At 36.6% G+C, this 27,489-nt stretch overlaps 1 protein-coding gene and 1 non-coding gene across 2 annotated transcripts in view; one reads left to right on the plus strand and one right to left on the minus strand.

The window, feature by feature from the left end:
* Positions 1 to 588: 588 nt before the first annotated feature.
* Mir2748 (microRNA mir-2748) lies at positions 589 to 682 on the minus strand. The gene has a single exon (NR_107301.1). It is a non-coding gene; the product is annotated as a microRNA mir-2748 (primary transcript).
* A 15,483-nt stretch (positions 683 to 16,165) lies between these two features.
* EcR (ecdysone receptor) overlaps positions 16,166 to 27,489 on the plus strand; it is a 273,151-nt gene continuing 261,827 nt past the window's right edge. The window contains exon 1 of the mRNA XM_021350704.3: positions 16,166 to 16,537. The gene's annotated coding sequence lies outside the window, so the exon portion shown is untranslated. The remainder of the gene's footprint in view (positions 16,538 to 27,489) is intronic.

A 27,489-nucleotide genomic window follows, 5' to 3' on the forward strand; every position in this document is an offset into this window, starting at 1 on the left:
AGACAAACCATATTCTATTCTCAATTTGACAACAGACGTCAAGAACAAGTTTGACAGTAAATAGTATGTATGCGTGTGTGCGTCAAATACATGGTATGTGGTGTGTGTAATGTTTTCTTTATTGATTTAATGTATCTTTTATGCATAATAAAAAAAATATTAACATTCTGCACTCCTGCATATTCTCTATACTTAAGTGTGGAAAATTTCATCCGCATCCGCGCAATTTTCGTAAAAAGGGTTACAAAGTTTTTGATTCACGTATTAATATATAGATGACCTAAATTTTATTAAACATTTATGGTGGTTTTCTTAAAATAAATACGTTTAGTAAAGTAAGTAGATTTCTGTAATGACAAACTAGTTAGGTAATTTGTGAATAGTGTCGTGTAAATCGACATTATTACTACTGGAGCTCAGAGTCATCAATAAAGTAAATGCTGCCACCTACTTTGAGATATGAGTTCTACGTTTCATTCCTATGGTATAATTGCTGCCTCACGATACACGTCATTATGGATCCTCCCGATCTATTTATAGGTGATTTTAAGCACCTCTAGCACCGGTCACCATCCTCGCCGAACCCGTCGCTTGCGACGAAGGGCTCGGCGAGGATGTTAAACCCATAGACACAGCCCACTGAGTTTTCTCGCCGGATCTTCTCAGTGGGTCGCGTTTCCGATCCGGTGGTAGATTCTGCGAAGCACTGCTCTTGCTAGGGCCAGTGTTAGCAACACTTCCGGTTTGAACCCCGAGAGTTCACCTACACGCTAGGGTAAATCTAAAATAGCCTCTCAAGGCTATGAGCATAGGTAGGAAAAAAAAAGACGCTCTACTGCTAGTAAATGTCTATGGCTCGCCTGTACATCTCAGTTAAAAAGCATTCGTCGTTTCTTAAATAAGTTCATGATTTCGGTGTCATTCAGCTTACAGAACATTTCCCGCGGATAACTGTTTTTTTACTCGTATTCTTTTGTCACGGTACAGAACGTAATTATGTTTGGTATTCTTTAGAATAGTCACGGTGTCCACATATTGTGTTCTCTTTGTTATGATGTTGCTCACATGACTACAGAATAAACGACCCGCGAGAACAATTTAACTTCGATAAGTGAGCACGGCTTGGACTAATGACCTTAAATGGTTTTGTAAACATGCACTTACCAAGAACTTCACAAACAATAATTTCACTAACTTATCACGTCACAATAAAGTAAACTATAATACTGAAAGCTTTTTGAAGTACATAGATTCTAAAGATTATTTTTTTATGTTATGTAGGTACGTAAATATTATCATTGATTTTTCACAAGGATAGTTAAATAATTTCGTTTATTTCGTTAATAATTTAATACTTTATTACAGTCATTTATTAACAGAGATAATATACAAATTTTATGTGGTGAAAAATCACTAAATCAGTTGGCCAAATTAACTTAATGCTGACATCTAGTGAGCATATTGTGAACTTCACGCAAATGTGTCAGCTTAACAGTTCTCTACCTACAACGATAGATGACGCAAAAGTCGAAAAACGACTGCTTAGTAATGAAAATTTTGTGTAGATGGCTCTAAAATATTAAATAAAACAAAATCTTGTAACTCATGGCTGTATTTGTGTCTGCAGTTTGAGTCGATGAGTGAACATACATAGAAAAGTAAGAAGAGGAAAATATATAAATTTACAAAATGAATATTATTTTTTTAAGATAAAATGTATGCTATATTACCTGCTTTTTCCTTCAAAATAAACTTTCTATTATACTTTGAACTTCTCTTTAATTTGTCATCCTTCTTGAGTTAATAATTTATTCGATTGCTTAGATCAGTGGACGAGCTCACAGCCCGCCTGGTGTCAAATGGTTACTGGAGCCCATAGACATCTACAACGTAAATGCGCCACCCACCTTGAGATATAAGTTCTAAGGTCTCAGTATAGTTACAACGGCTGCCCTACCCTTCAAATCGAAACGCATTACGGCTTCACGGCATAAATAGGCAGGGCAGTGGTACTCACAGGAGGTCCTACCATCATTAAGAGCACTGAATATGATAAACACTTGGAATGAGACAGATATTATTTATAATTGCCCTTGTTGATAAAACCTAGGTCACGCGGTGTACATTAAATTTCCTATACGTTACGTTCTCATAATTTTATGGTAAGAATTCGTTTTTCAAAAATCCAATGTTGCAGTTATGTTAACAAATTTTACAGAACATAAAGTTTCATTTACAACATTTTTATCTAAATCATAATACTACATAAAGTCACATAAAATTCGTTTCACGAAAACAGCTATATTTATAAACTATTTATGTAGAAACAAAAAGGCCGCTCCACCAATTATGTTCAGCTCCACGGTGCGTCGTTGGCAGGTTTTTCTGAAATTCATCACCCCCACTGGGGCGGATCGTTAGGGGTGCAAGTGGGCGCCGGTGGTGTGAGGTCAGGCCTTTTACAATGTCATAGGCGTTCGTTGGCCGTTGCTAAGGTCGACTCAACGTCAGCGTTATACCAGATGCAGTCAATACGAAGACCATTTTATATTAAAGGAGGCAGAATATTTCGGAACGTTATAACAAGTCTTATTGAATTTCGACTCGTTAATACCAATGCGAACGTTGATAATGGAATTTGTTTTGAAAATAAAACTAGCCTTAAGTTTATTAGATTACTAGCAGTACTAGCCGTTTTTACTGGTGGTAGAACCTCTTGTGAGTCCGCACGGGTAGGTACCACCTCCCTGCCTATTTCAGCCGTGATGCGTTTCGGTTTGAAGGGTGCGGCAGCCGTTGTAACTATACTGAGACCTTAGAACTTATATCTCAAGGTGCGTGGCGCATTTACGTTGTAGATGTCTATGGGCTCCAGTAACCACTTAACAGCAGGTGGGCTGTGAGCTCGTCCACTCATCTAAGCAGTAAAAAAAAAAAACTCGCCCGCTTTGCTGGGCATTTAAAATTAACATTATTATTTATTGTCATTATTATTAGGGAGTCCAACACTGATATAAATATTAGTCTATCCATTAAGCACATGTATTTTCTACATGGATACCAAGTTTGAAGTCAATCGGATGTATGGTTCAGTAGTTATAACGGATCCGTAAAAACCATTGTAGATTTATATAATATAGATAAGCTGCTTTTAGTTTGACTTTGAATAAAATTAATCACACGTATTAAATAAAAGCACAAATAAACAGCACTTGTTCAAGAATTAGTTCCGTGGTGAAAAATCGAGTAATGAATATCAAAACCGCATAGTAAATATGCGTAGGTGTAATTGTTTGATAAGGCTCGGTACTAAATAGTGTCTGCCTATTTCTACACTGAGGCAGTCACGCATTCCGGTTTGATTGGCTTTAAACAATTTTATTAAGGTTCTTTGAATCTTCGATCTCATGTGTTACGGTTCCGGTCGTCTTTGAACAGTGTGAGGGATGTACGCTCGATTGAGATTAGTTTAATACATATTACATCTGATAAAATGTTTATTGGTAATTTTTACTTTATGAGTTCAACACAACAAATCGCGTAAAAAACAAATCGTCCGTACCAAATTTTTTCGTTTATATTTGTCAGGATTATTTATATTCGAATTTTCCAATTATTCCCGGGGCTCCGATCGGTGTTGTTTCTCAAAGTTTTTTTTATTAAACTTTGTTTGGTTTAGGCGTGTCGGGAAATTCGTCTTGTTTCTCTTGTTTAATCGAAAACTGGTTGTGATTTCTGTTTGTCGAAGCCGTTAGAAGTAATCGAAATTGAAGTGGTCGAGCAGAAGTGATTTTGTGGTTTGAGTACCGTGATTTTATTAAATTTGAGCTGAGCATGAATCAATTATGGAAACGGAATGACATTATAAACATTTTTACGTCGCGGACAACAACATGCCATAAAGTTCTAAAGTAGAAAGATTATAAGGATGACAGTGACTGCGCTAAGCATTTAACACTGAACGAGCAATGAAGCCATAGAACAAAAAATATCCGATCGATTTTAAATTAAACCGAACAAACATAACAGAGATATAAAATACAATATTGATCATAGTTGAGGGTACATAAGCGAGAAGGAAGCAGATTGAATTTGATTTATGAAAAAACTTTTCTTCATTCCTTTTACAGATTCGGTTAGACTTTTGACTTTATTTTCTGTTGGAATTATTACATGGCTACGGAAAGTAACCATTCTCTAACAGTAATCTAAGTAATCTGTAAAAATTAACGTTTCTTTGTATGCTCGGCGTGTATGCATTCTTATCCGATTCGTCCGATATTGATAAAGCTTGGATCTTGTTGTTAGAACTTGCGTATTACGTCTATTAAGTCGTCGTGGCCTAACGGATAAGACGATCGTATTCAATTCTCAGGCGGGTACCAATTTTTCTAATGAAATACGTACTCAACAAATGTTCACGATTGATTTCCACGGTGAAGGAATAACATCGTGTAATAAAAATGAAACCCGCAAAATATAATTTGCGTAATTACTGGTGGTAGGACCTCTTGTGAGTCCGCGCGGGTGGGTACCACCACCCTGCCTATTTCTGCCGTGAAGCAGTAATGCGTTTCGGTTTGAAGGGTGGGGCAGCCGTTGTAACTATAGGTTTTTTTTTATTTATTTTTTATTGCTTAGATGGGTGGACGAGCTCACAGCCCACCTGATGTTAAGTGGTTACTGGAGCCCATAGACATCCACAACGTAAATGCGCCACCCACCTTGAGATACAAGTTCTAAAGTCTCAAGTATAGTAACGAGGTGAGACCTTAGAACTTATGGCGCATTTACGTTGTGGATGTCTATGGGCTCCAGTAACCACTTAACACCAGGTGGGCTGTGAGCTCGTCCACCCACCTAAGCAATAAAAAAAAAACATAGTAGTATTGATATGTGATAAATAAGGTGCAATTTTCAACACGTAATAATTTCAAGAGCTTAGCGATATTCACAATAAATCATGACCGGATTTTTAATAATAAATGATATCGAATGTTTTTGTCTTCAAGGTCGCGTCTGTGGAATTCGATAATCATTCCAGATGAGCCTTATTCTTCCCAGTTGTAGTAAATATTTAATGAATAAATACTGTGTATGTGAATTAATATTGATATAATGTTAAATTTTTTTAATTAGCTTAGATTGATTAACATTCTCATAGCTCATCTGGTGTTAAACCCTTACCGGAGTCTATAGAGATCGCAACGGGAATGTCACCACCGATATTCAGACGTGAAATCGAAGCCTTAGTTGTATTGATCAACAGCTGCCCTGCCCTTCAAACCGAAACGCATGACTGCTTAACACGGCAGACATAAGCAGAAATAGGGCTATCTATCTTTGTAGACTTACAATACGTCCTATTACCAATAAATACCAATTGATGATCACAGTACGCTGGTATATTACTCAAACAACATGTTTGTTGTGCTTAGATGGATGGATGAACTCACAGCCCACCTAGTGTTAAGTGGTTACCGGAGCCCACCCACCTCGACACATAAGTTATAAGGTCTCAGTATAGTTACAACGGCTGCCCAACCCTTCAAACCGAAACGCAGTACTGCTTCACGGCAGAAATAAGCAGGGCAGTGGTACTGACAAGAGGTCCTACCACCATTAAAAGCACTGAATATGATAAACCCTTGGATTGATACAGATATTATTTATTACTGCCCTTGTTGATAAAACCTAGGTCATGCGGTGTACATTCAATTTTCGTATAAGTTACGTTCTCATATTTTTTTGGTAAGAATTCGTTTTTCAAAAATCCAATGTTGCAGTTATGTTAACAAATTTTACAGAACATACGAGGGCGGCACTGAAAATTTCGGGAATTAACGAAGTGACACAACATTACTATTTAAAAATGTATTTATTGCTTTTCGAAGTATTCTCCGCGAAATATGACACATTTTTCCATACGATGGAACCAATCATTGAAGCAACCATTTCATTCGGAAGTTGGGGTCTCCAAAATGGCCGTTTTGTAGGCGTCCACAGCTTCTTCAGATGATGAAAATCTCTGTCCACGCAATTTATTCTTTATTTTAGGGAAAGTATAGAAATCATTAGGGCTTAGGTCCGGGCTGTACGGCGGATGGTCTAATAATTCTATGTTTTCTTGCTCTAAAAACTCTTTTGTTCTGTGCGCGGTGTGAGAACTCGCATTGTCGTGATGGAGGATGATGCGGCGGTTGCAGTTCTCTTTACGGAGTTCAGAAACGACCTGTGGCAAACAAATGCTAGTATACCATTCTGCATTAACCGTTATTTGTCTCTCAAGAGGAATAGTCGTAACATGGCCGGTTTTGGAGACAAACGTGGCCACCATTTTTTTGCAACACTCCGTGAACGAACAATTTTTGTTGGCTTTAACTCATTTTCGAACACCCTAACTCGTGACTGGTTTTTTGTTTCGGGTTCGTACGCATATGTCCAGAATTCGTCACCTGATAAAATGTTGTATACAGCATTTGAGGATCCTGCGTGGAATCTTTCGAGAGTTCTGACGCACCAAGTAACGCGAGCCGCTTTTTGCTCTTCACAGAGCGAATGCGGTATCCATCGGGAAAACAACTTTTTTACACCTAATTGTTCATGCAAGATTATTTGTATTTGACTCATGTCAATGTCTAAAGTTGCCTGAATTTCGCGGTATGTCACATGTCGATCTTCCTCAATCAGCTTACGCACAGCATCAACGTTTTCTTGGGTGACTGCAGTTTTTGGACGACCTTGACGGGGATCATCACTGAGCTTGACACGTCCACGTTGAAACTCAGCAAACCAGTGATAAATTGTGGTTTTGGATGGGGCTTCATCACCAAATGCAGAAATCATCCGGTCAACACACTGTTTTTGTGTTAAACCACTTCGAAAGTCATAATAAATCATCGCTCTTGAATTTTCTCGAGTCAATTCCATTTTCTCAACGACTAAAAAAGTTTGACAAAACCTCGTGACAAGACCGAGAATCTTTTTTTAAATAAATAAATGGTATTCGATTTTTAAAACCAAGGAGTTTTCAATTAAAAATATTTTAATATGACAGGAACAGTGGAAATATTCCATTCCCGATACTTTTAGTGCAGCCTAGTAAAGTTTCATACACAACATTTTTATCTAAATCATAATACTACATAAAGTCGCAAAAATTCGTATTTCTGGCTACCCCTGCGGACTCACAAGACGTCCTACCACCACTAATAAATACCTCCGATTCCTTGCTCGCATTTTACGACAACGAGTAGAAGATACAGGGTTATGTAATTAGAGGCCTAGACACACAGTTCATTACCGATTATACCCAACCGATAAAGAATATTAATTAAAAATGAAAATTACACAATGGTGATATAGAAAAGCTCTAAATGCTCCAAAGCTCCTAACGGTGCTTGTTTGTTATTTTTAATAACTCAACAGGCCCGTTTAATTTAAATGATCATTCATACCAATAAAAACCATTTTGTTTGGACTGAAATATTATGAAACATCAATTGGATTGGAAACATCAACAAACATACATTTTCTATGATTTTTTTCCTTTCAAGATGATTTTTGGTTTAATTTTGAATTAAATGTCCCCATATGTTTCAGACTTCGGCAGCTCAATTTCATAAACATCATAAAATGAATCACTAATTATTTTTAAATCTTCTTACTCCCTCGGGTCCAGTACGGGTTTTCGTCTAGTAACATTTCATAAAGATAACTTGTTTAATTGTAAATAAACACAAGAAAACTGAACCCTAAAACAACCGAATTGCCGCTGACTATCTCACTTGCACTCCTACACTACATAGATAGTATACAACCTGTACAATTACTATATACTATACAAACGTCGTATATATAAAGTTAAAGCTTTAATGGCTGCTCACGCACACTGACGCGCCTCAGGTACAGGCTTACGCGTGTGCGTGCCTGTGCGTACACGCGTCTGCGACCTTGGGAGGGATCGTCTGAAGCCTGAAATCGTGAATGCGACTGGGCGGGATGGGTGGTGCTCCAGAGGTCGATATTCAAATTTGAGGTCGATATTCAAATTTTCATGAATAAAACACCGGTGCGGTTTCAGTTATTTTGGTTTCGATAACTTTTTTTTTTTCAAACACTATATTATTATTATTATTATTATTTTGTTTATTATTCAACTTAATGCACAAAAGTACAGTGACGGACTTAATGCCTAAGACCTTCTCTACCAGTCAACTAAGGTGGTGTAGAGAGTCCTGTGGTAGCTGCATTCCTTTTTGCGAAATAAGCACATAAATATTGCTTTTATTACTTTAGGAATAGTGTTATTATCTTTTTTTTTTAATGCTTAGATGGTTGGACTGCCTGTTGTCTGCCTTACATGTAATTTTACTTTTTATTTTTCAGCAACATCGACATTTCCTTAGAAATTTTGAAAGAACTGCTTTTTTTTTAAATACCGGGTATCCGGGTTTGTAAGGAAAAATAAAACTTTCTTTTTGTTTAATGACGGTGATCAATGACAATTATTTACGATATACCGTACATCAATGAAACGACAAGCACAAAAAATTAAGAATTATCGTAAATTTGTCGCAATAGTTTTATAATATTACGGCCGTCTGGTGTAGTGGTAAGTGACCTGGTCACTACATACGGGGGTCGCGGGTTCGAATCCCGCCAAGGGAAGATATTTGTATGATAAATATAAATGTCTTTTCCAGGGTTATGGATGTATATTAAATATATGTATGTGTTTAATAAAAATCTTATATTTATTTCCGTTATCTGGTACTTGTAACACAAGTTCTTTACGAACTTATCACGGGACCAGTTAACGTGGTGTGATTGTTAGTAAATATTTATTTATTTATTTATTAATATTATCAAACTGAAATCGTACCCTACTTCCACAATCGCCGAAGAAACTGATGCTTTATCCATTAGACTACGAAAAATTCGGTCAGTAAATGTAGTATTATTGAAAAAATTTATATTTTTCTCGATCTTGCTCCTATCGGTTTGAAAGAAAATTACCTTAGTAGATTTTCACATCAACACATTTTTAGTTTTGCTAACACAATTCACATCCAATAATTGTTTCTATTTTAATCGTATAGGTAATAAGGTAATTAATTCTATGTCTGTCTTGGATTCAGTGTACGTGCACCGGGTGCACGCAATTCAGACATTAAGTCAGCCTTGTTCGAATATACTAGTTTTTTAGTATTCATTATAATGAAAAGAGAATCAAAATTTAAATACAGTACCCGGCGATAAATGTTGCACATCGACCGTGGGAAAGAGACGGTTGATTTTTGCTTCGTAGAGCGTTATATCTGTCGCACATTACCTAATTGACATTTAGTCTCCATACGGGATCGTTGGTGTTTCGTCGCATACAGGTAACGCTCTACAACAAAAACAAAATTAGACGAATATCTCTTTTTAAATATTGATGTGCAATATTTATTGCCGGGTACTGTAATTCGAATACTCGTACGCGACAATAATGTGAGAAAATTGACACTAAACGAAAAACCCACTATCGTTTGATGTTATTTAACAAACATAAATATTTGAAATTAATTATGACATTGAAATATAAAGTAGTAGTATAAAAAAAAAACGAAAATCTAGGAATTCCTCATGTAAGTTAGACACTGTAATATCGTTTTTTTATTTGGTTTATAGCACACAAATCCCTGACGGCGTTTTTCGATGGCTTTTTGTCGTGTCGAGGGAAATTTTACGGCTAGGGCGGGTGTGAGATAAGGTACCCGGTAATAGGCAAAGGAAACGAAGAAAAAGGCACTCGGTCAGGTATACGCAAACTTGATTGATCCGAATTTAGGCAAAAAATGTATTTGTATTGTGAAATTGTTTACTATAGGTACTCTATTCCATTTGACGGGTGTTATTATTATGTTATTGTGTGTGTGAATTAATTGTATAATTATTTAGATTGATTGTGTATTTTTTAAATGATGATTTACGACCATGAACAAAAAATGATTATTATTTCAAATTAAGCGAACCGTGAAGAATTACGTTCTAAGAAGTGTTCAAAGGGACTTCGTAATTGGAATTTGCCCACTGCGTTTCTCGCCGGATCTTCTCAGTGGGTCGCGTTTCCGATCCGATGGTAGATTCTGCGAAGCACGGCTCTTGCTAGGGTCAGTGTTAGCAACACACCGGTTTGAGCCCCATGAGCTCACCCACTAGTTAGGGTTACGCTGATATAGCCTCTCAAGGCTATCAGGTTAGGTAGGAAAAAAAAATTGGAATAGAGTATAACAGGTGAACAAATTACTGCTAATATTAAAAGTGATAATGGTTAAGTTAGTAACTGAACGGCTTTTAAACGGTTACCAGAGCCATCGTAATGTGTTTCGAGTTCGACAATCACTCAACAACCACTTTTTTTTATTGCCTAGATGGGCGGACGAGCTCATAGCCCACCTGGTGTTAAGTGGCTACTGGAGCCCATAGACATCTACAACATAAATGCGCCACCCACCTCGAGATATAAGTTCTAAAGTCTCAAGTATAGTTACAACGGCTACCCCACCCTTCAAACCGAAACGCATTACTGCTTCACGGCAGAAATAGGCAGGGTGGTGGTACCCACCCACGCGGACTCACAAGAGGTCCTATCACCAGTAATTACGCAAATTATAATTTTGCGGGTTTCATTTTTATTACACGATGTTATTTATTCTTTCACCGTGGAAGTCAATCGTGAATATTTCTTAAGTACGTATTACTTCCCGCTTGGTGTTGAGACAACACTGCGTGTATACTACCAATGGCTTAGTGACTTGAGGTCTAAGTGTTACTTGTATAATTATAACGGCTGACCTACCCTTTCAGCAAGGACGCATTACTGCTTCCCGGGAGAAATATACCCAAGCGGACTCACAAAACGCCCTAAAAGCAGCATAAAAAAGGAACATAAACACATTAATTGTCAAATATGTTAAGTATTATTTATTGCTTTAAAATATTTTAATTTATTATCGGACATTATCGACATATTACATTTTTGTTCGAAAATCCGATTAAGCCATTACCATGGGTGAATTATTCGAAGTGTCGAGTTTCATTTTAAATTCTATCCCGAAGACTTTGATCGCATCACACGGAGCGTAACTACAAAATTTCAATATCCGTAATAAGAATATTATAATCGTGTTAGATGCGTCTTATAAGCCGTGGGCGTAAACTGTCACGCTAAGGTAATATTACACACCGCCTCGTACAAACAATTTCTTGGCTGATTGAGGTATAACGTCGACCAGTGTCATGCGATACGGACCGACGTTACAAAACACATAAATATCAATCAACGACCATTAACAGTGAGTTGCGTGCATATTTTTGAGTCTTAAACACGCTAACCGACCAGATTTAAGTGATCCCGACAGCCTTGCGCGTTTCCCTCGATCTAGTCTCAACGTGCAATACACGGTATGGGGTTCTGGAGATCAATTAAAATTAGTTGTTGTCGTAATCTAAAGTGTGTGCATCTGATTGACTCTATTTCGTGATGGAAACAGTTAGTTATCTTTGATTTTTCGTATTATTTGAAATGCAACACCAAATACTTTAGGTAGGATTATCATTTGAAGATACGACCAGCACTGGTTTCGTTTTTTTAATTACTTCCTTGTGTGATCGAGATTTCGGTCCATTTAAGTGTCAGTGCTATCTTGAGACGTAAGACCGAAGACACCCGAGAAGGGACATATTCATGCATTCAACAAATAATATAATAGGATAAAATGTTGATAAATGAATAACGGGTGACGATGTTCGAACCTTCCTCTTTTTACAGAGGCGATCGGCTAATTGTGTTGCTTGGTTATACCCGACCGGAATCAAAGTACGTCCTACCCTCAATAAATCTATCGTATCGTACTGTTATACCCCTAGCCTGTATAGACTAATGCTTACCAAACACCTTACTCATCATAAGCCCTCTCACAGTGATTTCATGAGAACATACCAGGCTCAGTTCGGGTCAGATATTCATTGAAGTGAGACGTTTACCAATTTTCCTCACTATTTCTAAATTCTTTTATTATAATTAATTATTCATTAAAAATATTGTGTAGTGTCGAATAAATCCTTTTTTAAAAAGAGTTCGGCCTTCTCACTACTAACAGTACGTCTAAACACATTCATCTGTAGTAGCATACTGTATTATATTCAACTCTTTTTCTACGTAACTTCTAAAGTGGTTTGTTTTCAAAAATCGGTGTATCTTTGCGATCTTATATTTCATGGAGACGGAATCAAGTAAGGAGAGCTCTGGGCTTTCACCCATTTCAGCCAATAAAAAATTATCCTCAATAAGCTACTTACATATGTAGTTGAATATCGTCGCGTTTTGTACATATGTTGCAAAAGACAAATCAATAAACAAATGAATACAAAGCAATTCGAATATTTTGAGTACATGTTCGGAATTCGCGTTCAACAGAACAAAAATACAAAAGTCATTAGTCGTAAAATGCATCGTACAAATAATGCAAAAGATTTGTAACGACCCAACCCAGACTATCAGGTTGGCTGTCATGCTGACAAATTAACTGGTCTCCTGCACCAAAGGCTGGTAAGCCCTTATTTATAATTTTAAATAACTTTGCTTTAGCATCCGTAACTTCGCAACATTGGTCGGATTTGAATTTTAATTCAGTAATGGAATAATGTCTAATTACTAGTAATTACGGTGTATGGCTTAGCTTCGTTTAATGAAGTATATTCAAATATATTTATCATCATCTAAAATACTTTAAAAAAAAGGAAATATAAATATTTTGGTGCATATTTTAAGTAATACAATAAACAGGTCTAATTACGCATTTGATCAAGCAAAATGCAATGATATTTTATCTAAATTAAAAGAAATTTTTATATAATATTATTTATGTGTTGGATACTTTGAGCTGGACATCCCTCCAAAATCAATCACGAAGGCCAGTGGGGATTTGAATTAGTAAGATCCCAAGCTCAATTTTCATTAAGCGTTAATGTTTTTAAAACGAGCGTGCTACGTCGACTGTTCTCGAATTGTAGTGTGCGTTCTCTTTAACACCGAGACCCTTGTCAGATTGATAAATTCGAATAAGCCGCAGCAACTTTGTCAAACGTCAAACTTATTATCGCCTCAAATCAAAAATGGAGGCATCAGGAGTTTTTTTATCGTGTACTGTAATTGGAGCTAGCTATAAAAGTCGAGAAGTATTTAAACATAATTGTATTTCAAAGCCTTAGTATAGCTTGTATAGCCAAGTTTTATTTTTTCAAGACAATCACAATTGCCTTCTTAATAAAATATAAAAAGAATACAGAATAATATTTATCAGAAATTACAGCTTGTCTATCTGTCCCTTTGAGCTGGTTTGCGTCGAGGTAAGCTTAAGTCAAGGCAATTGCGATATCAAGATGTTCTCGTGCTGGTGTGTGGGATGAGAGGGGGAGGACGATACGTAGGAGGGGAAGGTGGTCTAAACCCCTGTTTCAGAACTGCAACTTCTCAAGGTCAATCTGTCTCGGTTCCACTTCGCCTTTCTTTACTTTTCAATCGTGTGGCGGCTTAAAACTTGTTTCAAGTAAGCAAGATCGATTTAATTCGCGTATGAGCTGCAACGTTGATACCGCATTCGAGATTATTCTCTTAATAAAAGGAGTTGAACGTAATTTAAATCAGAGGTAAGTTATGAGTTGTAACTTTACTAAGCGCGAAATGTTCCTGTATTTTTGTTTTATTGCTTAGATGGGTAGACGAGCTCACAGCCCACCTGATGTTAAGTGGTTACTGAAGCCCATAGACATCTACAACGTAGACGCGCCACCCACCTTGAGATACAAGTTCTAAAGTCTCAGTATAGTTACAACGGCTGCCCCACCCTTCAAACCGAAACGCATTACTGCTTCACGGCAGAAATAAGCAGGGCGGTGGTACCTATCCACGCGGACTCACAAGTGGTCCTACCACCAGTATAAAACCGTACACCGTTTGCTCAATTTACAGATACAAATACATTATTTGTACCTTTGTATATGTTAACAGATTTAAATGCCACACAGTTTTGGCTCAAGCCAAACTCAATTCAACAATGAAAACTACGTCCGTATTGATCGAGTGGAAATCGCCTAGTAGTTTGTTTTGCAATCATAGTCGGTCTCGTTGGCTCAGTATCTTTATCCGGTCTTAGTTTTTGCCGTCTGACCGTCCAATGGCCAGTCTAGTGTTAAGTGGTAACCAAAAGCCCACATTCATTACCACGGAAAAGCCACCACTCGACTTGAAACTTGCTGTCGAAGTCTCAATTTTATTGTATGACGGCTGTCCCATCTTTCAAATAGAAACACATTACTCCTTCGCGGCAGAAATAGGCAGGGCTGTGGTACTAGCACGTGCTAGCTTAAAATATATCGTACTACCAGGAAATACTGGTATAGTACGCTTCTGCTAAGCTGCTGCTTATTCTTCGGTGAATCCTTAAGTAACCTTTTACGATATCCAACTCTTTGCATATTTTTATTCAAAGGTTCATTGCTGCGACTAATCACTGCGTTTTGAACACATTCGAATGCATATCATTTAAGATTTAAAATTACTTTGAATGTTTTTTTTGATAAATCTTCCCTTCGTTTCTTTGCTATCGGAAAATGTTAAGATCTGTTCACAAACTGATGCATGTTGGATATTGAATCAGACGACTGATTTAGGTTACAAATCGAATTTTTCATCTTTTCCTCACTACATTTCTTTATTAAAATAAAAATGTATGGTCTAAATGTTTATTTTGATAGGCATAATTTGCTATAACAGTTGCTTGTTTGACTGATGGAGAAAAGGACCCTAATAAGGTAAGTCCGACAAATACATAAAGTGCAATATATAAATAAATATTCAATCAACAGATCCAAAGTACTGTATAAATTTTTAAAGTCGGCGATGCATGCGATTACGTAAAATTATAAGTTCAATGATCTTAACGTCACGAGAACGTAAGTAAAAATTATTCCACCTAATTACATCGTCAACAAAAATGCTAATTTCTAATCCTTGGGTTATTTAATTAATTCTGAATTATAATTTATTCACATCACGTTTCAAGAAGATTATATTGTATCTATGCGTATGAATATTCAGGAGAAGATGACTCATTAACGCTCTAGTGTCCTGTGACGGAATCTATCGAATCCTTGTAAAGACGCATGGATTTACACTAATTTAAGGAGGTTGAGTATCGAAATGTTTGTTATATTGTCATCCCAATTTTAATCCGTCGCTAACAACTTGTTCAATAGGAATATATAAAAGTAAAACGACACTGTATTCATTAATATGTTTATGTGATAAACAATTTTGTACAATTTTAAATTGTATTTATTGATATTAAAATGAAAGTTGTTACAAGAGCTGATTTTACAAATAAGATTTCGTTATTATGAATGAAAAACCATACATTGAATCTTACTATTGGCGTTTACGAGAAGATCGTTTTAACATCGTTTACCGAATAATCTGAGCGTCGCGTGTTGTCATGCCATTATTTATCTGTTACAGTACAGTACTTAATATGAAAAATACGGGGTTCAAGGTTGAAATTTGCTTGTGCTGAAAGCGCTACAGCACATAGTGTTTATGTTTTTTTTTTTTTTTTTATATATATTAATAGCGCGTTCCCCTAACGAGTAAGTGTCAGGGACATTTTTAAGGCTTTTTGGCTTGTTTACTGTTTTTTATTTTATTTGGTATACAATATTTGAAATTGTATATTAGATTTGCGATTGAGTCAATTACTATTTTTATTGCATTTTATTTCCTTTGTACTTCTTTCTAATTTGTACTTCTTTTTCTTTTATATTTACATTTTTTACTTTCATTGCATTACATTTTCCTTAACTCTCTTACAATATTTTACTCAAAATTTAGCCTTATTTATTACGTCATTATACTTTATTTGTTAACATTCTTTATACTTCCTACTAATTTTGCATTTTATCGAATAATCATTACATTTTCATATTATCTAGTCTTGACAGTAAGTTGTTCCAATTTTGCCTAATTTATTACATTATTATTGGATTATACATTATTTATTTACATTTTATAGTGTTTATGTTGGTTCCGTCGTCTCGCAGGCCGTAGCGCCCTTTGCGCTTTCATCGATACGCAAGCTACTGCAGCGCCGCCTGTCGGTCGCGGCCAGTACCGCCTCGGCCTCGAGTGCGCACGCTCCATGTTCCCCGACATCGCCGCAATTCCCGCATTAAATCTGCCACATCCTCAAAAAGATCCTAATAAAACAACCAAATTCCCCCGAAGTTGAGGGCCGGGACGTGCCCGAGCACGTCCCAAAGCTGCCCGGTCGCGCGAGGCCCCTGAAAAACTTAACCTAAAACTGCCAACGATTACGTCAATAACAGCCTCACTCGCTTATACATCTCGACATCTACTGTTATTGTTTGTTACTACACAACGTTTTTATGTAAAGGTGCTCTGAACTCCGAGTCGGCAACAGTGGAAGCCCCAACGGTAAGATTCATTTTTTGGAGTGATTGTTTTATAGTATTGGATTTATTTGTGAGGAGACCGTCCGTCTGGTAAGTATTATCTAGGTGATTCGATCGCTTGAAAGAGCGGCTACTTTCGCTGTGTTGCACGCTCAAGAACGAGGGCACTCTCTAAAATAAACCAAGATTTTTACCGCGGATCATTTCGGTACATCGTAGGCATATCTTTAGAACTCATTACTGCGCATGTCGAGTGTTAGGTGTTTATGTTTGAGCGAAGCGCTCAGAATATAAACAGAATATCAATTAAGCGAACATGAATAGGTCTGTACGTAAAGGGTATTGACACGTCCTGGGTACTATTAGTGGTCCAATGTCTAACAAACGCGATACAAAACCTGTAGATGAGTTTTACAATCTATAAAAATATTTATCATTCATGGCGAACCAGATGCTTTTACTGACTTGGTAAAGTGAATAAATAGCCTAATTAATTAATGGTAAGGTATCGCAATGACTAAGTGAATTTATTCATTTTCACTTAGCAATAAGTAATAAGTACGTGAATATGAAGAGAAGGGAATGAAATGAAAGAGATGCGCTCTGCTGTATGTTTGAATGCATCGGCTTAAATTGTGATCGATTAATAGTGGGCGGAGTTTGGTGGCCTACGTTAGGAGGTTGCTTTATTGATTCATAAGATCATTAAAGTTGATATTCATTGCGTATTTGAAGCACTCAAGGGGCTATTAGCTCATTTAGTTTTTATTTCGATTGCTCCACATATTCAATTTATTTGCTAGGAATACTTGAAAGTTGTTGTTTACAAATACGCTATTGAAGTCTTTACTGGTATACGTACTATATTTTCATTGTTGTTGTACAATTTACCAATACATAATATTTTTGGGCGGGAAGATAACAAATCTTTAATTATTTTTCTTTGAACGTCACGTTTGACAATGACTATAGTACATATCAGCACTTTACTGCTCTTACTGTATTTTAAGGAAGAATGTATCTAAACGCACACAATACCATGACAGACCAAAAAAAAATCGACTTTTAACGCAAAATAAATAGTTAGTATGCCTTAAAATAGACAAAAGTCGAAGATATCAGAAGTCGTCGTGGCCTAAAGGATAAGACGTCCAGTGCATTCGTATTGAGCGATGCACTGGTGTTCGAATCTCAAACGGGTACCAATTTTTTTACTGAAATACGTACTCAACGAATGTTCATGATTGACTTCCACCGTGTAATAAAAATCGAACCTGCAAAATTTTAATTTGCGTAATTACTGGTGGTAGGACCTCTTGTGAGAAGCAGTAATGCGTTTGAAGGGTGGGGCAGCCGTTGTAACTATACTTGAGACCTTAGAACTTATATCTCAAGGTGGGTGGCGCATTCACGTCGTAGATGTCTATGATCTCCAGTAACCACTTAACACCAGGTGGGCTGTGAGCTCGTCCACAATCAAAAATAAGCAATAAACAAAAATAAGTAATAAATCGTAAGCAATAAAAAAAAAGACAATCGCCGAAAATCTACAATAAAAAAGCTTTATATTTCATTTTCAACGTATTCAACGTTTTATATTGCCTGCGTAGAGACAAGGATAACAAAATTAAATGATCCCTGAGAACGATATTATCGACAATCTCATTACTGAATGAAGTCAATCTGAAGAGGCTCGTGTGTAGGTGTCCCTGTCCAAAGATGGAAGTATAAATCTAAAACTTGACGTCGAACCTGTATTTCTTAATTCAGATGTGAACTATCCCTTCACTGTGTTTAGAAATCCCAACATTGTAATATCGATTGTTGATGCCAAATTCGCTTTAACCTCCCCGTACGCTTTATTTGATTTTTCAATGTAAGCCAATTTTTTTTAATTGTTCAATGATTAATTTAGATACTTTTCTGGTGTTAAAGACAGCAGTACTCAATCAAATCATTCTATCTTTTGTATTCAGTGTTCAAATTAATTTTTTATTTTATTTATTTTATACTTATTGTACACAAAAGAAAATACAATAAAAACAGATTTAAAGAATGTCTAAATACTATGTACAAAGGCGTGCTTAAATCATTCATGAGTTTTCTTCCAGTAAACCATTAGCAGAGAAAAATACGATGTATAAGAGGGGAAAAGTGTACAATATAAAAGGTATCAAAGCATGACTGATAACTAAGTTTTGAAAAAAAAAACTTTGAAATTAATAATTTTCATCGATAAAATTGTTCTTGAATTTCATATTACACGGTACGCACACCCAATAATTCTCATTGTACTCGAACAGCGCTGACATTTTTGCATAATACCAATTCCTTTGTGCGATTCCCTGCTTACATCGTGAGAAAGTTGGCCAAGTTCAATGCCAGATGCCATGATTGTGTTTAAGTAATGACTGAAGCAGCTTCTTACGTGAAATTAAGGGTTGCGGCAATAGAGACCCGCGTTCGCTTTCAATAAGCCATTGTGGAATCGTCTAGAATTGAAAGAAACTAGATTATTTGTAAAGAGCTTACGTTGCGTTCATAGTTCTCTCGCCTAGCCTGGGAAAAAATCAATAACAAGAAATTCTTGAACAAATGCTTTGAAGAAATGATTTAATTTCTATACCAAATACTGTCTCAACGATGTTATAATATATGTGGAGAATGAAGTACCTACCGCAATTCATATTGAATTCTGAATAATAATTAATTAACAAGACTATTAAAATTCACATATTTTCCGCTGTATGAAATGTATAAATTCTACAGAATTAATTCCATTAAAACTGTATTCAAAAAACACATAACATTTCTTTGTTTATTGTATCAAAACGCAATATAAGAATAAAAGTTTTATAGCAAAGAAATTTTATACGAAATTAGTTTTGATTGCAGGGTTTTTTTGTATAATTATAATTTTTGTCATAATTATATTTATTTACGTTTTAAGCTATTGCATAGCTTTTATCGTGAGCTTTGAGCGCGGTGATCGAATCAAGAAATTCCGTAACGAAACACTCACACTCTGCCTACCATCTAGTTCGCGTTCAACACATTCACACTTTGCGCTTGTGTAGTGTTTGTGAATAATCGCGCGGCGACGTCGCACTGCATGCGCATCATGAAAAGTCTGCCCATCTCTCTCTCGCGCGGTCTAGCTTATGAGTGTGAAGGGGACAGTTAATGTTTTGCTTTTATTAAGTTTTATAAATATAGCGTGGTCTTATTTTATTATTGTTTTAATATTAAATGATTATATTGTCTACCCAAGCTACCTCTTTTAGGCTTTTTAGGTAGGAGACAAGACGCTCCATAATAACCTACGTCCCTCAACTTATTATCAAGTTTCATCTCTATCTCTGCCTAAAAATACGTAATACCTCATTCCCTACACAGTTCTCATCACTACGCAAATCGCAATGTATTTAAACGTCAAATTGAATATCAGCGATAACTAACCCATGAAAAGGAAATTGTATGTGAGCTATTATAAAACAAGACGTCTGTTAGTTGCTGTGAGCTGATGCATGTGCTGACGTCACCGGATGCCGCGTCTGCATTAATGCTCTTGGTTGGAGCGATGCATAAACGAATCTCAGGAACAAACACGTTGTGTTATAAAGATGACGTGGGTTTTTAACAGATGTGTTATAGCGTTATAAATTTATTTATTTGGCCGTGTAAATCTACTTTTTTTGTTATTATTTTTGGAAAAATATATTGTGATGCCATTTCTAAAAATGTTTGGGTTCTAACATTATAAAATTCTAGTGGACTACTGATCTGAGTATACGAGTATGAACATATTAGATTTGCCCTGAACTTGTCTGCTTATGTTCAGTAGTAAAAATAAAAACGTAAGTCTAATCAATTTGAATCGCGAGCTACTTGTAGTAGTAGTGGTTATGTATTGTAACCCATAGACACAGCCCACTGAGTTTCTTGCCGGATCTTCTCAGTGGATCGCGTTTCCGATCCGGTAGTAGATTCTGCGAAGCACTGCCCTTACTAGGGCCAGTGTCAGCAACACGCCGGTTTGAGTCCCGGGAGCTCACCTACACGTCAAGAAGCTGAAATAGCCTCTCAAGGCTATCGGCATAGGTAGGAAAAAAAAGACGTGTTGTAAGTGTTCTTTGTGTTTTGCTTTATAATCCTTGATCGGGGCAATAATTCGCACACAGTTACATTACTTGATATGAGAACATTGGATGTTATCTTTTAGACCACAATCACTTCAAAATTATTAGTCGATATCGCAGGAGTCCAAGACATCACAAGGTGCTCACCTTGAGGCAAAAGAACAGTCTCAATGGAACCAGTTAAATGACTATCCTATTCTACGAAGTTGACTGCGTGATGTCTTCGCGCGTTTCACAAATTGACTTAGCAACTAATTAACATAACAATAGTCGTAAAAATGATAATTTAAACGTAAATATCTCGACCTTGAGATATGTCCGGCTCCAAGTCGATTGGAAAGGTAATTTAGAAACAGAATCTGGATTTATAGAGTCAAATATGTAAAAGCCTCTATCTATTTTGTCCAGTGACGAATCAGATGGCCCGTGAGTGTGTATTAGCAGTACATTTGAGAAGGCACCCATGTGTATATATATTTTATAATTAAGATACGTAAATTTTATCAAAGTTTTCTCTTTGAGGTTTCTCCTCCCTTCCTACGATGCCCCGCCATCTCTTTTCGCACCAAGCCATTCTGTTGTACTCATTTAAAACCTCCCCCTGTTGACGTGGTTGGGTCGATCCACCGCATCGGAGACCTCTCATGCGACCTTTTGCCGTCCTGGTATGACAAGGCCTCACAAGGCGTTCCACGGTCTGGTTAACTTGTCGCGAAACTTGTCCGAAAGCTACCATTCGATTCTGTGCTATAGACAATAGACGATACTTGATGCCGTGTTCTTGAAGTATCGAGATATTCGTAAGAAACCCGAAGCCGTCTTGTCCAGTACCACATCTCCAAAGTGTCCATGTTCTCTTCTTACATTTCTCGCACAGGCCACGTCTCAGTAGCGTGTAGAAATTGGCCTTTGTGGTCTGAGTTAGGGTCCTATTTGTCCTTGTGATATCGAAGAAAATAATTATCAATTAGAATTCTAGAAAAGCTCGAATGATAAAATAATAACAGATTTGTAATAATTGTTAATCTTAAATAATAATAAAAAGTGTAGATATAGAATATAAACACTGCAAGCCAACTTCATTGAGAATTGAAATACCGTTGTTCAGATGTAGCTGGCGTATTTTTTAATGGTCCCCCGATCAGCATTATTGTCCCCGATTATTTATATGTCTCTCCTTTGTTTGATGAGGCTTTCAGGTAAACAGTTACTATAAGTATACGCTACATACTTTAAACGTAGCTTAAGCCCACGGTTCACCTATATTAAATTTGTAACATTAAATTAATGGAACAACTATTTCTGAAGGTAAAAAAGCATTAGAATTATTTCGGACGGCGGTCCGAAATAATATACAAATAATTATGACGAACTGTTGTTCTGCGGTGCATGGAACGAGGAGAAACAAACTTTTTGCCTTATTTAAAATGATTACTCTATTTGACTATGAGATTACTTTGAAATTTTTTAGGGTAAGCAACAGCTTGCTGTTTAGTACCTCTGTCGATGTCATTGAGCAATGGACGTATACTAAGTCGTATTCTCAACAACGTAAAGTTAGTTATAGAGTGAATAGACGACAATGCCTTAAAAACGTATTTTATTAAACGAACCATAATCACCTATAGATCGTGCGCTAAGCTCGTCGAAGTGAGGGAAGGCTTACAAAGACTCGTTATTTTCGAGAAATATTTCACAGTGAGAAGCCCTCGAAATCAGTTAACAAAACCGATCGCTTTGATCGCGACTATTAGAGATTTTCAAAGGAAACGACGCCATTTTCCCAGCCCATAAACATTGATTTGTTTTGTTGCTAACGTACTTATTTTCTGTAGTGAATAATTCAGTGACATAAGCATGTATTATTTAAACACATTCTGTTTTATATATTTTCGACAATTTCTAATCGATTTTATTCTGTTATTTTATTGGAATAGTCTTTCAGTCGTCCGCTGTATTCGCACGGAGTGATACGACTATGCCGGGATTCAAATCACGCAAGCACATGTCAACATCTCAACATCCACACCATCTTCAATGAAGTTGTATTACAATAACTAGGAATAACACGGCGCCCACAAGGATACTAATAATGTAGTAAGTAGTAACGCGTTCTAACTTGGACGGCCGTTGTATGATTATCAACACACTTTTATTAAATAGCTTGGCTTATTTTTCTATCTATATATTTATCTAACGGAATCTTTAGTGTGATTTTTAAAAACTTTTCACGTACTTCAAAACGTGCTCACTCATCAAGGACCGATGCCAATACCATAATTATTACTTTGACCAAATATCCGAACCAAAATAATTTAAATTCTACTTCGTTTTGTATTAAACATGACGTCCATGGGCCTTATAAGCATCTCAAAACTAGGCTGGCCGTAAGCTCACCCTTTTATCGATGTTACCTAAAAAAATCCATCTAATAAATACATACCAAACCCTTCACCGGGCATCTATGAGCAATTTTCTTTTCCGAAAATGACTTTAGGGATTCTGATAAAGGTGTAGATTGGCTTTTGGGTACTTTAGTGACAAATATCGTCCAATAACAGTATAGGAGCATGCTATCAATCTCCAGTGGATAACTTAATTGGATTTCGCGGGCCAGCGGCCGACCCAAGGTCACGAGTTTCGACGAAAGCGAAAAACAAACTGAACCATAGTAATTTGCAACTTCCGTTTTCAAGGCTGAAAGATCAATGTAGCTTCTGTATTCCTACTCTTCTAAATAAAATTATTTAGAATTATTATTGCTATTAAACTGGTTGTATTTGAATTGTCCCAGATAAAAGAGAGGGACAGTTTAGGCGTTATCGATACGATAGCTAAAAGACGAGTTCGACAAGTGTCTTAATTATGTTTGGAATTGCACGTCATTTCGTACAGTAATAATTAGGGCTTCGTGATAAATGTATTTATCATAAAGACAAGTATTTATGTTTTTTTTGGTTACGTTATTGTTGTTTCGGCTTCGTGAAGAGTTTCCTTTGGGCCATAGTGTAGTCTTGTAGAAGTCTTATTAGAATACTGAGTAATGAGGACGGTTGACGAGGAGTATAATATAAAACTATGAAATACTTAAGATCGTACATCGCAATACCCGTTACAGGACCAGAGTTTGCCCCTAAAATCTGGAACCACTGCGTTCTTCCAATGCAAATCATAATTTTTGGCATATAGCAATCGACTTTTCTATGAAATCTCGTTCACGCTGTGGCCAGAGCGCTTTATGAACTCTGTCTTCAAACTAGATTAGTAAAGTTTCAACAATAAACAGTGGCGTCTGAATATCGATGGACGATGCTGTCCGCTTAAAGTGAATTCGAGTAATTGTTTTACCATCCAATCTGGAATGCGTGATAGCTTCGCTGTAGAAAAGGGTGATATTGTTGTTATTAGTCGCTACGAGTTCACATTAGGATATAATGATAGATATAAATACTATATGTATATAAGATAAAAATTATGCAGCAGAATGTTGTCAGAGTTGGTCGGCCACTTAATATGTACAAATAACAATAAAGCGTTACATGGAGGTCACGATCTTCATTCAGTATTAGATAGAACGATGCAAGAAAGAGATGGGCATACGAACTCGCTCATTATTGAATGGTCACCAAAGCGCATAGACATCGCGACGTAAATACTGCCTCCCGCTCAGTGAAATAAGGTCTAAATTTCAAGTAACTACTACTACTATGATTATTAAATTCATACAAAATATATAAATATATTTATATGTTCTGTGTCTGGTTCTCTTACAAGGTTACAGTACAAGGCTACCTACTTTGTGACCAGATGTCCGTGATTTGATGATTGATGTAATTTGTCCCCGGTTATCCCCAGTTCTTTACTTGCTTCTACTACTACGAGGACGAGTCAGATCTGACCGTTGACTATTAGTCTGAAATCTATAATATCTATGAACATTTTGTTGTTTTACAGGAACAAAATGAAGCAGGCGATGAACATTAACAAACTTATCTTTTATATGTACGATAAAATATATCAGCATATTCTCTACGTAGTATACGTACGTATTATGTATATCATTTGATTTGTGTTTACCAAATGGAGAATGGACACGGTTCGTGCCATCGACCGCAAAGCTTATGTATTCCTTCGAAACCTCAGCACCATTGTGAGACAAAATATGTATCGACACAAAAAGTTGAAGCAAAAAATAATTAACTCGTTCGCTAACTCGCTTTCAAGGTTACGTTTTAGTCAAAATTAAAGTATGTTTCAGCATCGCAGTTTTGCAAGAACGCTCGATATTTTGTACTGTTGGTGAAAAAAGAAAAAAATGAATGTTCAATTTCGTAATCAGATATAAACAAACTGACCACTGTAAAGTAATGTGTAAACTTCCGAAATAATAGAGCGACAATTAAAAACGCGGAATCAAATCGTAAAAGTTGCTTGAATTGGATTTGCAATTCGCGAAAACACAACTTGAGGATTTTTTTAAAATTAAACTAGATCCTAATACCCTCATTATAAGACATGAAGTCGAAATCTTAAAACATAATCTACTAGAACTGGTAAGCAAAACTGTTTCGCCGCAGAAATTCATAGTTTGGTATTAGCCACTCGTACTTATCCAAATAAAATTTTCACTGTCAAAATCATAGTAAAAGTTAATGTCTATGGCTTATTATCACAACACACTGCTATTTTTAAAGGAATGTTTGTTCTTTCCTCGACGGCGGATTAATTCTTTTATTGGATGTCGTTTACAAAAGCGTCGTCGTTAAAAAGTCGTGATGATCTTACGATAATTTAAATTTAGATCTCGTCTTTTTTTTTATTGCCCTTGTAGGCAGACGAGCATACGGCCCACCTGATGGTGAGTGATTACCGACGCCCATGGACTTCAGCAATGTTAAGGGCAGAGCCAAGCCTACCTACCGCTATTTTCACGTGTGGTTATCCATCAACGGATTAGAGTTCACCCCTTCAACCCGAACGGCTTGGTCTTCCACAGTGTGTCGTGTGGATCTCTGTACGATTTTCAAACGATTTGAACAATCCTGGACGTTAGGCAGCAGCTTGGCCCTGGTATTATTAATATCTACCAGTAAGGTTGTATTTATACGACCCCAACCAGTACCTATCTGCTACTAGTCTCAAAGGGCTATCCTGGTTTCACTAGGACAGGTGAGCGAGCTTAGCCTATAAAAATTCCTAAAACCGTGCCCTATCAAGAGCAATGCTTCACTGAATCTAGCACCGGATCGGAATGTCGACCCAATAGCCAATAGTGACTAATTATCACAAGCTCCTATTATAACTTTCCTATTGTCCGTCACTAAAACAATTCTGGTTAAATTGTTTCTTCGATAAGGTCATTGAAAAATGTTCAAAAAGATCAAGAGCCGTTACTTAATTTATGATACTTATATTGTTATTATATGTTTATATTACATGACCGAATAATATTCACGAAATAATACATAACTTATATTGTTATGACAGTTTTTATTGACACGGAAATTCTAAATTGTAGGCGAGATCAATACTGAATTATTGGCAGCCCTATTATAAATTTACGTTCATCAGTCATCGGCCCCGGCTTCCGGTAACGTTTCTTAGTTCAATGGCTCCATAGATATCCCAACACACGACCTTCGCAGCATTTAGCGCATTCCGAAACAAAGACACAAACCTATTTCTGATCGATTCCCAACTTCTAGTTTTATTGCTGTTTCGAATGAAGTGTAATAAAAAATAGGTGTATTAAAACAGCAATGTAAATGATCATTACGAGTCGTATCGCTGTAGTAGGTACGAGTGGTACACGATAGGCATACCCAATGCCGTGCGTGATCTGGAGGCGGTCCAGATTTTTTTTGTTTCATTCTGGTTTCACTAGACTGCTATTAACCTCGAGGCTTCAATTTTATCGACACAATTAAATTGAGATTTTATGGAAAGGTCATGTTTACCATTTCATCGAATTTTTTTCTTATATTTTCAATTACATACATACCTACTTATCTTTGCAGTTGCGTGCCATCCCTATTGCGGCATATTAAATGAAGACCACTAAAATTAATGTTGGGCATTTTTGTGTTTTTCTTTATATCCTCGGCGGGTAATAAATTAGAAAAATCGGTAATATGTTCTTTGTTTTTGAGACGTTCTTCAGTTTATTCATGTTTTATGTTACATATTGTCACATCTTCTTTGTACCTTAAAAAGTTCGTTTGAAAATGTTATTGTATTTCTGGCGTTTTCCCAAGCTCTCAATTTCGGCCAAAGGGAAGTTGTAATGACCGTAACTGCCATTAGACCGATTCCAAGTTTTCGGTTCTCATTATTTTATTTACACGGACGCTAATAAATTATTTTTTTATTGCGAAGTTGATAGGTGCAGACGTTGCCGATTATTGGTTTGACATTCAGACGGTCTAGCTAACTCTCATTGCAACGCTGTATCCACGGCCGACTGCAGGTCCTCGATCTGCTTACAAGCCAAATTCGACTCAGATTTCAAGATGAAACGCGCGAATATTGCTTGACGGTACGTCTCGGAAGATTGCATTCGATAACCGAGCTCGTTGTTTGTAATGACCGTGCATTTTGCACTCAAGGGCAAGGGTACAAATTATTCGGTATGATCCGTTGACCGAATCGAGTATGACTTATTGTCGGTAGAGGTTATATGTATTCGTGGTCTTAGCGACCAGACCAATTGTTTATTGCTCGCTTTCCATGCGTTAAGCAACATCCAAATATAGTATTTGTGGAAGTAACTTATTGTCGGTAGAGGTTATATGTATTCGTGGTCTTAGCGACCAGAACAATTGTTTATTGCTTGCTT

This window comes from Bombyx mori, chromosome 10, assembly GCF_030269925.1.
Source record: "Bombyx mori chromosome 10, ASM3026992v2".
NCBI classification, from domain to species: Eukaryota; Metazoa; Arthropoda; class Insecta; order Lepidoptera; family Bombycidae; genus Bombyx; species Bombyx mori.